This window comes from Nematolebias whitei, chromosome 12 (assembly GCF_014905685.2).
Source record: "Nematolebias whitei isolate Nwh7 chromosome 12, NemWhi1, whole genome shotgun sequence".
In the NCBI taxonomy this organism is placed as follows: domain Eukaryota; kingdom Metazoa; phylum Chordata; class Actinopteri; order Cyprinodontiformes; family Rivulidae; genus Nematolebias; species Nematolebias whitei.
The window spans coordinates 26511461-26524265 of NC_056509.1; the positions used below are offsets into that span (position 1 = coordinate 26511461).

The window sequence follows — 12805 nt, forward strand, 5'->3', positions numbered from 1 at the left end:
CAATATATATATATATATATATATATATATATATATATATATATATATTATATATAGATATCAACAATGTATTTATGGATATCTGGAGCTCAAATGCTGCTTGTAGTTAGGATGAATACACTTCTGGATCCCTGATAATTTATTCATTGTTGCAGAAAAATGTATATATATTTCTGCCATAAAATCCAGCTTTTAATAAGACCACTTGAATATTTTAGTTTCATTTTCATTAGTAGAAATTCTATTTTAGGAATCTTTATTTCAGTTTTGACTAGTAATTCTCACTCTTAACAAAATAAAAAAAACCAAATATTGATATCTAAGAAAAGCAAACAAAAAACAAATGTGTAGTGTGATTATATGTTACACTGGCCTGCCATATTTTGTGTTTGTGAGTGTGTAACAACCCGGAATGCCATTACTGAGGCATAATGGCTCACATCCAGTATTCAGCCTCAGGAAAGACTAGAAAACTAAATTCAAACCTCATGTACAACATTACTCTGAGGGGTTTGCAAGTATTGTTTGACACAGATTTTTTTCTTACTGAATGTGTTCAACCACTACTCCTTGAACAGTACACAAAGAAAAAATGAGCTGTGTGTCCTTGTATGTTTTTGTAAGTTCTCATTTGAAGCACTCTGTTTAATCAGTTTGAAAAACATCCTTTTCTCCCATATTTCATCTCCAAGGTGGAGGTACTCCTTTCTCTGCTATGCCTCTGCACGCCCCTTTGACAGCAATTTTTAAAACAGTGCAGTGCGTAGACAGAATTAAAGTGTGCGTCCTTTTCACCTTTAAGGAATGAAAGGGTAATTGTAACTCATATGAGGTGAGGATGGGTCACGTTGAGGGAGATGTCTAACAGTGACTATGCTAATGAATGGTCAAAAATCTCACACGTGACGAACCGACACGTTCGGTTTAATGAGGGTGTAGCAGCAGGATCAACAGAGTCAAAACCTCCAATTAATCTATGTTACACAAACAATGTTAACACATAACCGGAGGACATGGTTCTGCTAAGCAACATCCTCAAAACAATAGTAAACGAGGAGCATTTAGATGCAGGGTAAAAGCATGTGCTCTCTGATTATTATTCATTGATTTATTAAAATGTGGCTGGGAGCAGTTTAGAGTGGTGACCTTGAGAGAAGTAGGATCTGCAGCTTCTACTCAGGTAATGGAGGTAACATAGACAGAGGTAGAGAGTGGGTGGATAGACTGAAGAGGGAAAAGGGCAGCGATGCTGTGAGACGGAGAGACGTGGGAAAAGGAGAGGGAAGCACCTGCATTTACAGGCAATCTTGACTTTTCCCCTCGTAGGTATGCAGATTTAAACGCAGGGTTGGTGGGAGACATTAACGCCCCCAACCGCTGTGAGCGAAGAGAAATGTTGCTTTCCGCGCTCTCTGCGGGAGTGATTGGAGGATTTGTGGGACGGGTAGAGGATTGAGAGTTGAAAGAAGAGGCGTTCAGGTAAGATAGTTTCCTGTGGGGATTTGGATAATGATGCCGGTGATTAGGATGTTTGTTATTGTGTTGGCAATGTTCTTGTGAACACCCACTAAAATATAAATCAACTTTATACAAATATATAATCCACTATACACTGCACTGCGGCAACAGTAAACAACAATTAAGTGTGGATTTTCCTAGACATGAATAATGTGAATTTGCAACATTTCATCCATAACATGCACACCAAAAGAGACTATAAATTAAAAAAGTTAAACATGTGGCACACATTTGCCTAAACAATAATATAAACAAACAAACACTGCTCATAAAGCATGCAAATCGCCTTACATGCAGGACTAGGTGTAGCATGCAAATGCTCTATCTCAATTATCTTTCTTTATGTAGGTGTAAAGTCTTTTTGGATATCAATTCATAACCTTGGTAACTCATCTTGTTTACTTCATTTTCAAAAGAAACTAGATAGCCTGCTAAAATAAAGCAATGAAGCTAAGTGCCAAGTACAATGGAAAGAATTCAGCTTCATATAGCTCCCAAATGTCAGATGGTCTCTTACAAATGTATTTGTTGCTTCTAAAGAGATGCTTAGGAACTAAATTCACTGACAAAAACAAAAAAAACAATTAAATATTCAAAAGAAATGGTCCAATTTACACATACTCCAATATTGTACACAGCCCAGTGTAAATGTAATGTGAATATGTAAAATATTTGATTTACAAAGAGCTGGTATGTCTAGAATGGGTGCCAGAAGGTACAAATGTAGGCCATCAAAGTCACCAGATGAAGAATTTGCCTTTATAGACACATTAGAAAGCATCACCAGTGCTTGAAATGGGCGGATGTGGTGGAGTGATTAGAGCAGTCGTCCTCCAATGGGAGAGTTGGAGGTTCGATTCCACCAGCAGTCACATGCTGAAGTGTCCCTGGGCAAGACACCGAACCCCTCATTGCTTTTGATGTGTGTCCCATCGGTGTATGAATGTGATAAAGCACTGATTAGTCTTTGTATATATCTAGTAGAGAACTGTATGGATGGGTAAATGAGGACACAGATTGTGTTGTAAAGCACCTTGAGTGTCTTGATAAGATAGGCAGGTGCTACAGTATATAAGTACTGTCCATTTACCATTTGAAAGGGATTTGATAGGGGTCACATGGTGGATTTTTATGACAGGGTAATCATTCTGTGCAAATGCAGAGCATATTAGTTGTACAGATGTCACAGTGGTTGGATATGAGATGTTGGAACCACTGGGTACTTGAATGCAATGAAACAAGTTGTGAAGGTTTTGCTTGTCCAAGACAGTCCACACTCAGGGAGGATTGTCTGTTTGCACACCAAGCATTACAGCACTCTGTGACTATTGTGTGTATTGGACTGTTTTCAACGCTTCGTGTCATCCTGTATCACTTCTCGACAGCACCCAGGCCACAGGTTCACTGTTCCATATGGAAATTGCCATGTACATCAAAAAGCAAAGACGGTTGACTTTGTACTGGTGCCTTAACCAGAGGTCAAATGGATAACAAGTGGCAACATATCATGTTCAGGTATGAATTTTAGTTTTGTCCTCCTGTCACAAGCCAGGTCCATGATCATTCACCAATCAAACATGTGTGATAAGCTCAGATCTAAACTTTACCAAGTCCAAATCTGTTGGTTATCAAGGAGCAGCTACACCAGCTGAGGGCCAACTTGTCACAGGAGAGCAGAGCAGCTGTAGGACTACGATCCTCACCAAATTGCTGTTTGTATTCTGACCCAAGGGGATGCCATACCAGATCCATTTTATATGATACTGTAATCATTGTAATACAGTCGTATGGACTTTCAACACTTAATGCTTAATGCTTAATGTTTTATTGTCAGTGAATGCATGCTGTAGTTTTCTAGTTTGTTCTAGTTAATTCCATGTAGGGTGTCACTTCTCTTTGGGATTTAGTATTTAGGATTTAGTTTTCACAGACAAAAAGCAGACAAGCGAGGCAAAGTTAAAACATGGTACTTACTCAGGTGAGGGTTGATGGGAGCTGTGAAGGAGAATTGCCAAATACAGTCATTAGTACAGAATATCATTGTCTGTCATTATACGAGAAAATCATTAAATAAGCACACACAGATGTAGAAGCACCCATAAAGTGTCTAATTTCTGTGTTTCACTGTAGGCTACACAAGCATATACTGCATTCCACCCTTTTCATCTTGCTGTCATCTCCTTGTGCGACAAAGTGGTAAGAAAACCATATGTATGTAAAGTATTGCTCAGAGATTGTAGGAAACATCTCCCTATCAAACCAAAACGCTGGAAAAAAATGTGTTTTTGTGCTGCAGCAATCATCTGCCTCATATTTTATTGATTACTGAGAGAAGAAAAAAGATGTCTGAGATCTGAGGAGGGAAAGGTAGCAGCAGTCATTCTTAGACTAGCTAATGTAAAAGACAGGATTAGGAGGAGCGCCTGATCACATTAATAAGCTTATAATGCAACCTCTTATCATTACTGCCACGGCTGATGTTCTTGTCCAAGGTGACTTCCATTTAGGAAACTAAGCCTGTTTCATACTTCCATTTAGAAGCCAATAAATCATAAAATGAGGGATAATCGCAAGTGTGGCAGCTAATCACCTCTTGGCAACATCTTTTCTGTGTTTTCAAAACTATCATTATGGACACTTGCAGCTGAAACACACTTGACTTGCTATCATGTCTGCATGTTTGCATTCTGTCCACCCAAATAATGGTTCAATGTTTCCCTCAATGATAATTTAGGAGGTTTGCTTTCGTAACAAACAATACGATCAAGGGTATCATGCAGAGCTGCAACAAGCCAGTTAAGTTGGCGCCTCACTTTTTGCAGATTAAATATCATTTAACCTGTCAAGAAGATTCATGGGCATTTTCCTGATCAATTGCCGAACAGACAAGAAACATAAGCTTCACTACAAAATGGCGTTGTGTGATTTATGAATCCTTCCTGTTCATGAGGGGAATGGATTTGAATCCAGACAATTAAAGTGAGTAATAACAAATCTTTCCTCCCAGAAGAAAACGTGTGGTGAAGAGCAGAGGGATGTTAATAGAAATGGTCATTTTTTAAATAACAGTACAAGAAGTGATTTCTGTTTATTATTGTGTTGCTAATGGGAATGCATGTTACTTGAGGGAGAAAAGATAAGTACACCAAACAGGAGAAAAGACCACAAACCTGGCAAGAAAAAAAATAAAAAATAGAAACGCTATTTCATTTTGTACCCTCATTGTGTTGAAGTTAATGCATCCCAGCATTCACTGCTTCCTACTGAATTTACACCAGACCATGAAAAGCAGCACAAACTGCAGAGGGACAGGAAATGATCTGGGCTGTTGAGGAGAAAATGTTTTAAGTGACAACCGACAGCCTCAGGCTTGTGAGGAAGATCCAGAATTTTCTGACAACACTCAGCATCCATCCTGCCGTCTCCACTCCGTTCCATCTCAAACTTCCTCCTTTCCCTCCACAGTTCCCCTCATCTCCCAAATCCTTCCTTCCTTCCTCTACTTCCCTCTTTCCGACACTGCGGTTAGGGAAGTATGTTTTTGTTGTCACTTCTCTTACCTGGAGCTTCTCCTGGCCGACTCCCTGTGCCTCAGTCTAGCTTAATGTGTCTGCTCGAGCGGTGTCTCTACCCTCACCGAGGAACTCGAGCAGAGCAGCGATCAAGCCCCGAGGCTACTTCACTACTGCTGTGTTAGCGCACACACTCTCAGAAAAAAAAAACATGCGTGCAAACGGATAATTTAACTTTCATTGAGAATGACTGTAATGAATATGGGGGAAAACAAGGAGTAGCATCAATTTAGACAGAGATCTGAGTCAAGTGTTTAAATATGCTTTTTATCCTAACATGATGTGGCATGTTACTGAAGTGTTGGCGTAAAATGTCTATGAGAAAGCTGAAAATGTTGCAAATGCTAAGATTTCCTTAACTGGTGGTTCAACAATTAGAAAAGCTCTGAATAATGATCGAGAGTGTATGAAATATATTTCTATCAGTTTCAACACAGCAAAATATTTTCTGCTTATCTGTTCCTGCTAGTGTGGGGCAGGGGTGTCCGAACGTTTTCACATGTGGGTCAAAACTATCCAAACAAAAAGACTCGTGGGCGACAAAAATATGAATTTAACTCAACGTGAACAATATTTTGAAGAAAGGACAAAAGCTTACTAATTTTTGGTGGAGAAAGTTTTAAATTGTTCCAAAACATTAAAAGCCTCGTAAACAATAAGTTTATAGTTTTTTTTTTTTATGAAAAGGATTTGATTTATTTGATTTCTTGGGTCTATGTTTTTGTTTTTTTTCCTTTTTACTTTGCGCTCATCAATAAAATTGTAATTTGAGTAAGTGTCCTTTTAAAAGGGGGTCGATCAGCCTTGTGGACCATGGACGACCCAAAAGGCAGAAGAAAGTTCAGAAAAAAATCATCCAGCTGTCAGTCGCTACAACCGATTCACAGAAAGATTGATAAAGTTGATCAACTTGTATGTAGATGATACCACGTTATATTCATTTAAAATGTCCACTTTCCCTCGTGATTATTTTATCAACCAATATTTAGCCAAGTTTTGTGAATCATTATCTAAAAGTCTCCTCTCTGGTAGAAATCAGTAAATGTTTTTGATGCTTTGTACCATGAAGTGAAAATAAAAAGATTACAGCCAAAAGTTTGTATTTTGCTTAATATTGCTCATTTTGAGAAGTTTGTTTTTCATCTATTTTGCTGTTAAACCAAAACATTATAGAAAAAAGGATTACCAATAAATTTGCAGAAAGTCTGAAAGCTTGCTGGCCAAAATGATACAATTATTAAACTGCAGCTGTGGGACGCTCAATATCACTGCAAGGGCCGTAAATGGCCCTCGGGCCGCACTTTGGACACCTGTGGTGAGTATGATTTTCATTGGTTCTATGTACGATAAAGGATAGTCCCCACCCCTGTCTGTCAGTCATCTGTAAACAATGTTGGGAGGAAAAGAACCCCTGAACTTCCTTCCTAACTAAACAGTTGTGAAAAACAAAAAACGGTCAAAGCTTGTCTACCGGAGGCGAACTACTCATCCCACTTCGAAGCAATAGTTCAGATCTTTTTTAAGGTTGGCTTCTGTGAAAAGGTTATGAACAATTAATATCACCTTGTTCAAAGAGCAGGAAGCTCTTCAAACAACCACAAATTGAGGAAAGAAAAATAAAAGAGTTGAAGCCTGACCAGACTTTAAGCTGACAGCTGGTCTTAGGAGGACCAAGACTAAAGTAGATTGCTAATGTAATAAAAACTGTAAAAAAAGAAGAAATGATTAATGCAAATGCCATTTTATAAACATGGCTACGAGTTTTGCTTTACATTTGTTGTTCAAATTGAGTTTTTGGTCTTTGCAAGCACATTTAACAGCAACAGCTAGCTGTAGCATATATGCTGCAGCAGGTGCATCTCAAAAAATTAGAACATTGTGAACATTTTCAGTTTCTTTTGTCAGTCATTTCAGAAAATAAAATTCATTTATTGCATAGATTCATTACACAGAGTGAAATATTTCATGCCTTTATTTCTTGTAATATTGATGATTACAGTTTACAAATAATGAAAAACCAAAATTCAGTGTCTCAGAAAATTAGAATATTCCACAGCCAGCTTCTGGTACCTTTGTCAGTGTGAGCAGGAGACAAGTCCTGCTGGAAAATCAAACCAGGATCTCCATAAAGCTCGTCAGCAGATAGAAGCATGAAGTCTCTAAAATGTCCTGGTAGATGCTGTGTGGACTGTGGACTTCAGAAAACACAGTGGACCAACACGAGCAGAGGACATGGACCCAAACCATCACTGACTGTGGAAACTTCTCTCTGGACTTCAAGCAACGTGGATTCTGGACCTCTCTACTCTTCCTCCAGACTTTGGGACCTTGATGTCCAAATGACATGAAAATTTACTTTCATCTGAAAAGAGGACATTAGACCACTGAGCAACAACAGTCCAGTTCTTTTTGCCCTCAGCAGGTAAGACACTTCTTATGTCTGGTTCAGGAGTGGCTTGACCTGAGGAATGAGACATTTGTAGTTCAGGTCCAGGAGTTAATCATCCGACCATAGTGTGACACCAGAAGTTTAGAAGATTGAACTTCCTCATAATATTCTAATTTTCTGAGACACTGAAATTTGTTTTTTCATTATGTTGTAAGACATAATCCTCAAAATTACAAGAACAAAGGCTTGAAATATTTCACTCTATGTGTAATGAATCTATATGAGTTTCAAGTTCTGAAATGATTGACAAAAAAATGCACTTTCTTACTATATCCCACTTTTTTAGATGCATCTGTATTTTCTTTCTGCCAGAACAAATATGTGATGCACAACTGAAAGTCATGTAAAGGTGTATAAAAAGTGTTTGAACTGTTGAAAAGCTATTTGAAAAGCTTCTGAGCTATTTGAAACCCTGTGTGATTAACCATTAGCTCATCAATTCAATTAGAACTAAACTGTTTCTCCAAACTAAGGTCATTCAAAGAATGATTTAAAACTATTAAGACATTTATTCTTTCAGAAAAACACTAAACACCCTTTCACAAAACCCTCTTTAAAACATCAGAATTACCCCTTTAAGGTAACACTGTTTTAATCATGTAATAAATAGTCTACTGCAGCCTCGGCACAGAACCTCATCATCAAGATAAACAACGAGCTGACATCAGTTTGCCAAGTTTTTAAGTGTACTTTACAAACAAGAGAAGAGCAAAAGAGTTATAATCTTTGCATTAAGTGCATTTAATTTATTACTATAATTTCATTTATCTTGTGCTGATACTCTATTTCTGTTTAAGTCTTCCATTTTCTTGTGTTTATTAACAAATCACAACGTTTCACAAACCAGTCTGCTGAATTTCTGGTGTTTTTTTGGGCTCGCAACGTTAATTACAAAAAGAGCCTGACTGTCAGCATGTGTTCTTCCACTTGGCTTATACATATTTTACCGTGCCTCAAATCAAAATAAGTACAAATAAATTACATTCTACACAATAATAAAGCTATGAATCAAAATTATTACTTAGTTAAGTAAAAATTATTCAAAAGTCACATTTAAAACAACAGCCATTGACCGCATTGCTGTATTGACAACAGGGGCGGTTCTAGAACCTGACCTTTAGGGGTGCTTAGCCCCCAGTGCTGACTGTCATTCTCCAATCTGTTATGGAAGCACAATCCCTAGTGTTGCTCATTTGAGCATGCGCTTAAAGGAATACTTCCGGGCCGCCGTTGAATATGCTAGATTAAGAAAAATGTATTGGTATAATTCCGTTTATGAATAAGAGCTGTATTAATTTACTTGGAAAAGTATGTGTTCTATCTCCGCCGATTTTCATGTTGCTGATTTACGCCACTCGTATGTCCGTTAAAAATCATTGACATATTTACGTCATGGTTAAAATGATATGCAGCTTCACCACTGAGCAGCGCTGTTTCACCATGGAAATAATTCATTCTGTATCTTGCAGGGTTTTTCTCATTCAGCCCAGGCTGGGGGTCAGGAATAATGAGTCACATATCACCTTAACCAATGATTTGTAACGAAAATACGAGTGACGTAAATTGTCTACATGAAGAGCGGTGGAGATAGAGCACGTACTTTTTAAAGTAAATTAAGACAGTTTCTATTCATAAACAACGGCGATCTGTGCAACTCAGAAGTATACTATGGATCATGCTTCCGTAACAGATCGGGGAATGACACTGACAATAGCTCTTGGCTTGAACAACGTGGTGGCCATTGGTGTCAGAAGCATTCATAATGTGAGGGGGACATACTGGTGGTGGTGGTGGTAGTGGGAGTCTGAGGGTCCTCCCCCAGAACATTTTGAATAAAGTAGATGCAATTTCCTGCATTCTGGTGTATTTTAACGGGTTAAACATCTATGTTTACCTCCATAAATAAACAATGGAGTCAATAACTATTTTTGAGTTAATGGCACAAGAAGAAGTAGCGCTAAGCTAGCAGCATGCAATAAAGACGAGCTAGCTAAGATGCTACAGATGTAGTGCTCTGCTTTTCATTACACAACCTAATACTTTATACAAAATCAGTTCGGTGTTAACTGATCATAACAAATAAAGACTAAATATATGCAACCAGAAGTTACATGTACAGTACAGAACACACAAAACAACATAAAACTAGCTTTAAACATTAACCTTAAATTTAACCATTAAGCATACTGTACATAAATATGACAAAAATGGAGGATTTACTTGCAGTTACCTTCATACAGATGAGCATGTGGTACTTCCTGTTTATAACCATTGTATTCAGCTGCGCATGAGGTCGGCCGCAGGACTTTATCATCTTTTACATTTTTCCAGACTCATTTTAGGTTTTAGAAATAGAATAAACTGTATTCCACCTTCTAAAGCAGTGCTGTTCAACTAAACTGCTCAGGGGGGGCACAAAGCCAGCAGCCCAGGGGCCGGACATCCAGCAATTTAAGTCATTATGTATATAAACCAAGTATTACAATGATCTGTTATCTTTTAAATTTGTTTATTTTGTTGCATTGATTCATAAATGTAATAAACAGATCCAAAAATCAAAACCCAGAATCGACTTAAAATAAAAAAAAATAAAAAAACACATCAGGGGTCCAGAGTTAAAATTTAGGGGTGATTGAGCACCCCCAAAGAGCACCCCCAAAAAGATGCTAAAATCGCCATTGCATTGACAATAAAAACAAAAATTGAGCAGAAAAATACAATAAAATGTTAAGATTCATAAATTAATAAAACAGTGAATAACAAACAGCAATATTAAAGTGATACTACTTTAGATGCAGTAATATTAGTACTTTAAAAAAAAAAAGGAAATGAATTAATTCATGTTATGAATCTGTTTTAATACTTTGAAATACTGTGAGACCATGAAGCTGTGGTCCTTTTGTTCAAGGTCAGAATCTTATACCAATGCCTAGTTTGTTTTTTTACAGCGAAGAGGACAAGATGAACTTCTGCTTGATGCATGATTGACTTCCATCCAAAGTGCCTAATTTTGATTGAAACACAAAGTGAGCTCAGTGACCGCCAAAGGACATCGGTCCATGGAGGCTGTTTCAGAACAAGCACTGACTTCATTTTGGCAGGAATCCCTGGCTTCTGGCTGTATAACAAAGCAGTAGACATTTCCATGGGTGCAGACAACAAATGGCTAGTTGCTTCTCCTCGTTTTTTAAATTATTTTTATTTAACTGACCTCATATTACCCACACTTCAAAAAATTCCTCATCCATCATGTTTATAAGATCTGGGCAGGTGCCCAGTGATGGCTTCACAGCTGAAACCATCAGTTGTAGTAATGGCAGAGTGGCTAAATGTAATTCAGTAATCTTTCCCTGCCATCATCGTTACTTAAATAACAAAAGTTATTTCCTTCATCAATTTTTTTATTTATTTTTATTTTTTGAGTTTGTGTTACTGTAGTGGTTATAAAACTGTTTCAGTTGAAAATAATAGAGAGAAACATGAAGAAAAATAATGTTTTGTATTATTTGGCTAACATTAATTGTCTTTGGTTCATGGTAGTGTGTGGTAAATGTAAATGAATAAAATAAAATAAAATAAAAACAAACACCATAATTCCTTTCTCAGTTGAAGTAAAATTCATGGGAATAAGATGCACTATGATTGTTGATCTAGTGATCTATGATCAACTATTCTGGTCTTGCAGTTCAAAGGTCACAGAATGATGCAGTAAAATGATGTGTTTGAATGCATTTTCTTTTATGTTACTTTTCTGATTACAATTGTATATATTCTTTAGAGTGTGATACCTCTTTAAAGTTTATTTTTGAGAGTTTATTTACCGATCGTGTCTCGACTGATTATGTCTGAGTTAACACAGATGAAACATGTCACTGTATAACACTGGAAGTGATAGAAGTAACACCGTGTCTGTTTCCATTTTTCACCTTTACAGGTACAAATTCCGATTGTTACGAGTTTTATAACTATATTTATGGTCACTGAGTTTAGAAAACAAGTAGGAAATGTCTGCAGTAACCTTAACAGCTGGAGTAAATGTGACTTGCTAAGAGTTATGCTCACCATAGTTTTCTTGCTAGCTGTACCCCGTGGCTCAGACGTCGTTGTGCAGGTATATCCACAATGTTAGTGTGCAATGTTCAGCACCCAGAGAAGATATATTTTGTGGTTAGAATGTTGCTATATCGTTTAATATGAGTAAAATAATGATGCTGATGGCTGTAATTTTATAAGAAATCAGTCTAGTTAGATATTTATGATACATACCTGTAGATGATTTTGATTTATGTTTTCATAATGTTACATGTAAAGGTTTGTATATGATGCTGTAGTTATATAGTCACTACTCATGCTGAAGCTATGATGTATCAGTTTTGATTTGTGTTGGCACAAAGATATCTTGAGCAGCTAATATGCTGTGTGGTTCATTGTGTTATTTTTATAATTGAATTATTTTTTTATGTGACCATGTAATGCTGAAAACTGTTCTTGAAACAACATTACAACACTGGACGTTCTTGAAACAACATTATAACACTGGATGTGACAGAAGCAACACCATGTCTGTGTCTCTTTTCCCCTTTACATGGGTGTGACACTGCTCTGCACAGGCCCTGGAATTGGTCAAACTAATGCTCCTGCTTGCTCTTTAGGAGTACATTTTAAAAATAATGATCTGCAGAGTCGCCCAGATGAGCAAAACATTATTTTTTACTCACAGAGGAGCATGATGGTCAAACCTCTGGTGGAGTCTGATATACCATACCATCATACCACACCATACCATACCATACCATACCATACCATACCATACCATATCATACCATATCATATCATACCATACCATACCATACCATACCATACCATACCATACCATACCATACCATACCATACCATACCAGCATACCATACCATACCATACCATACCATAATATGCCATACCATACCAGCATACCATACCATACCATACATACCATACCATACCATACCCCTCATACCATACCATAATATACCATAACATAATATACCAAAACATAATATACCATACTATACCAGCATACATACCATACATACCATACTATACCAATCATGCCATACCAGCCATACCATACCATACCATACCATAATATACCATAACATAATATATCATACTATACCAGCATACCATACCATACATACCATACCACTCATGCCATACCAACCATACTTTACCAATCCTGCCATACCATACCATACCATACCATACCATACCATACCATACCATACC

General features: G+C 37.2%; 1 protein-coding gene across 1 annotated transcript in view; it reads right to left on the reverse strand.

Annotated features, from left to right (window-relative positions):
* Window positions 1-12805, reverse strand: part of LOC119417855 (MAM domain-containing glycosylphosphatidylinositol anchor protein 2) — a 36720-nt gene that overhangs the window by 16756 nt on the left and 7159 nt on the right. The window contains exon 2 of the mRNA XM_037685110.1: window positions 3493-3513. The gene's annotated coding sequence lies outside the window, so the exon portion shown is untranslated. The remainder of the gene's footprint in view (window positions 1-3492; window positions 3514-12805) is intronic.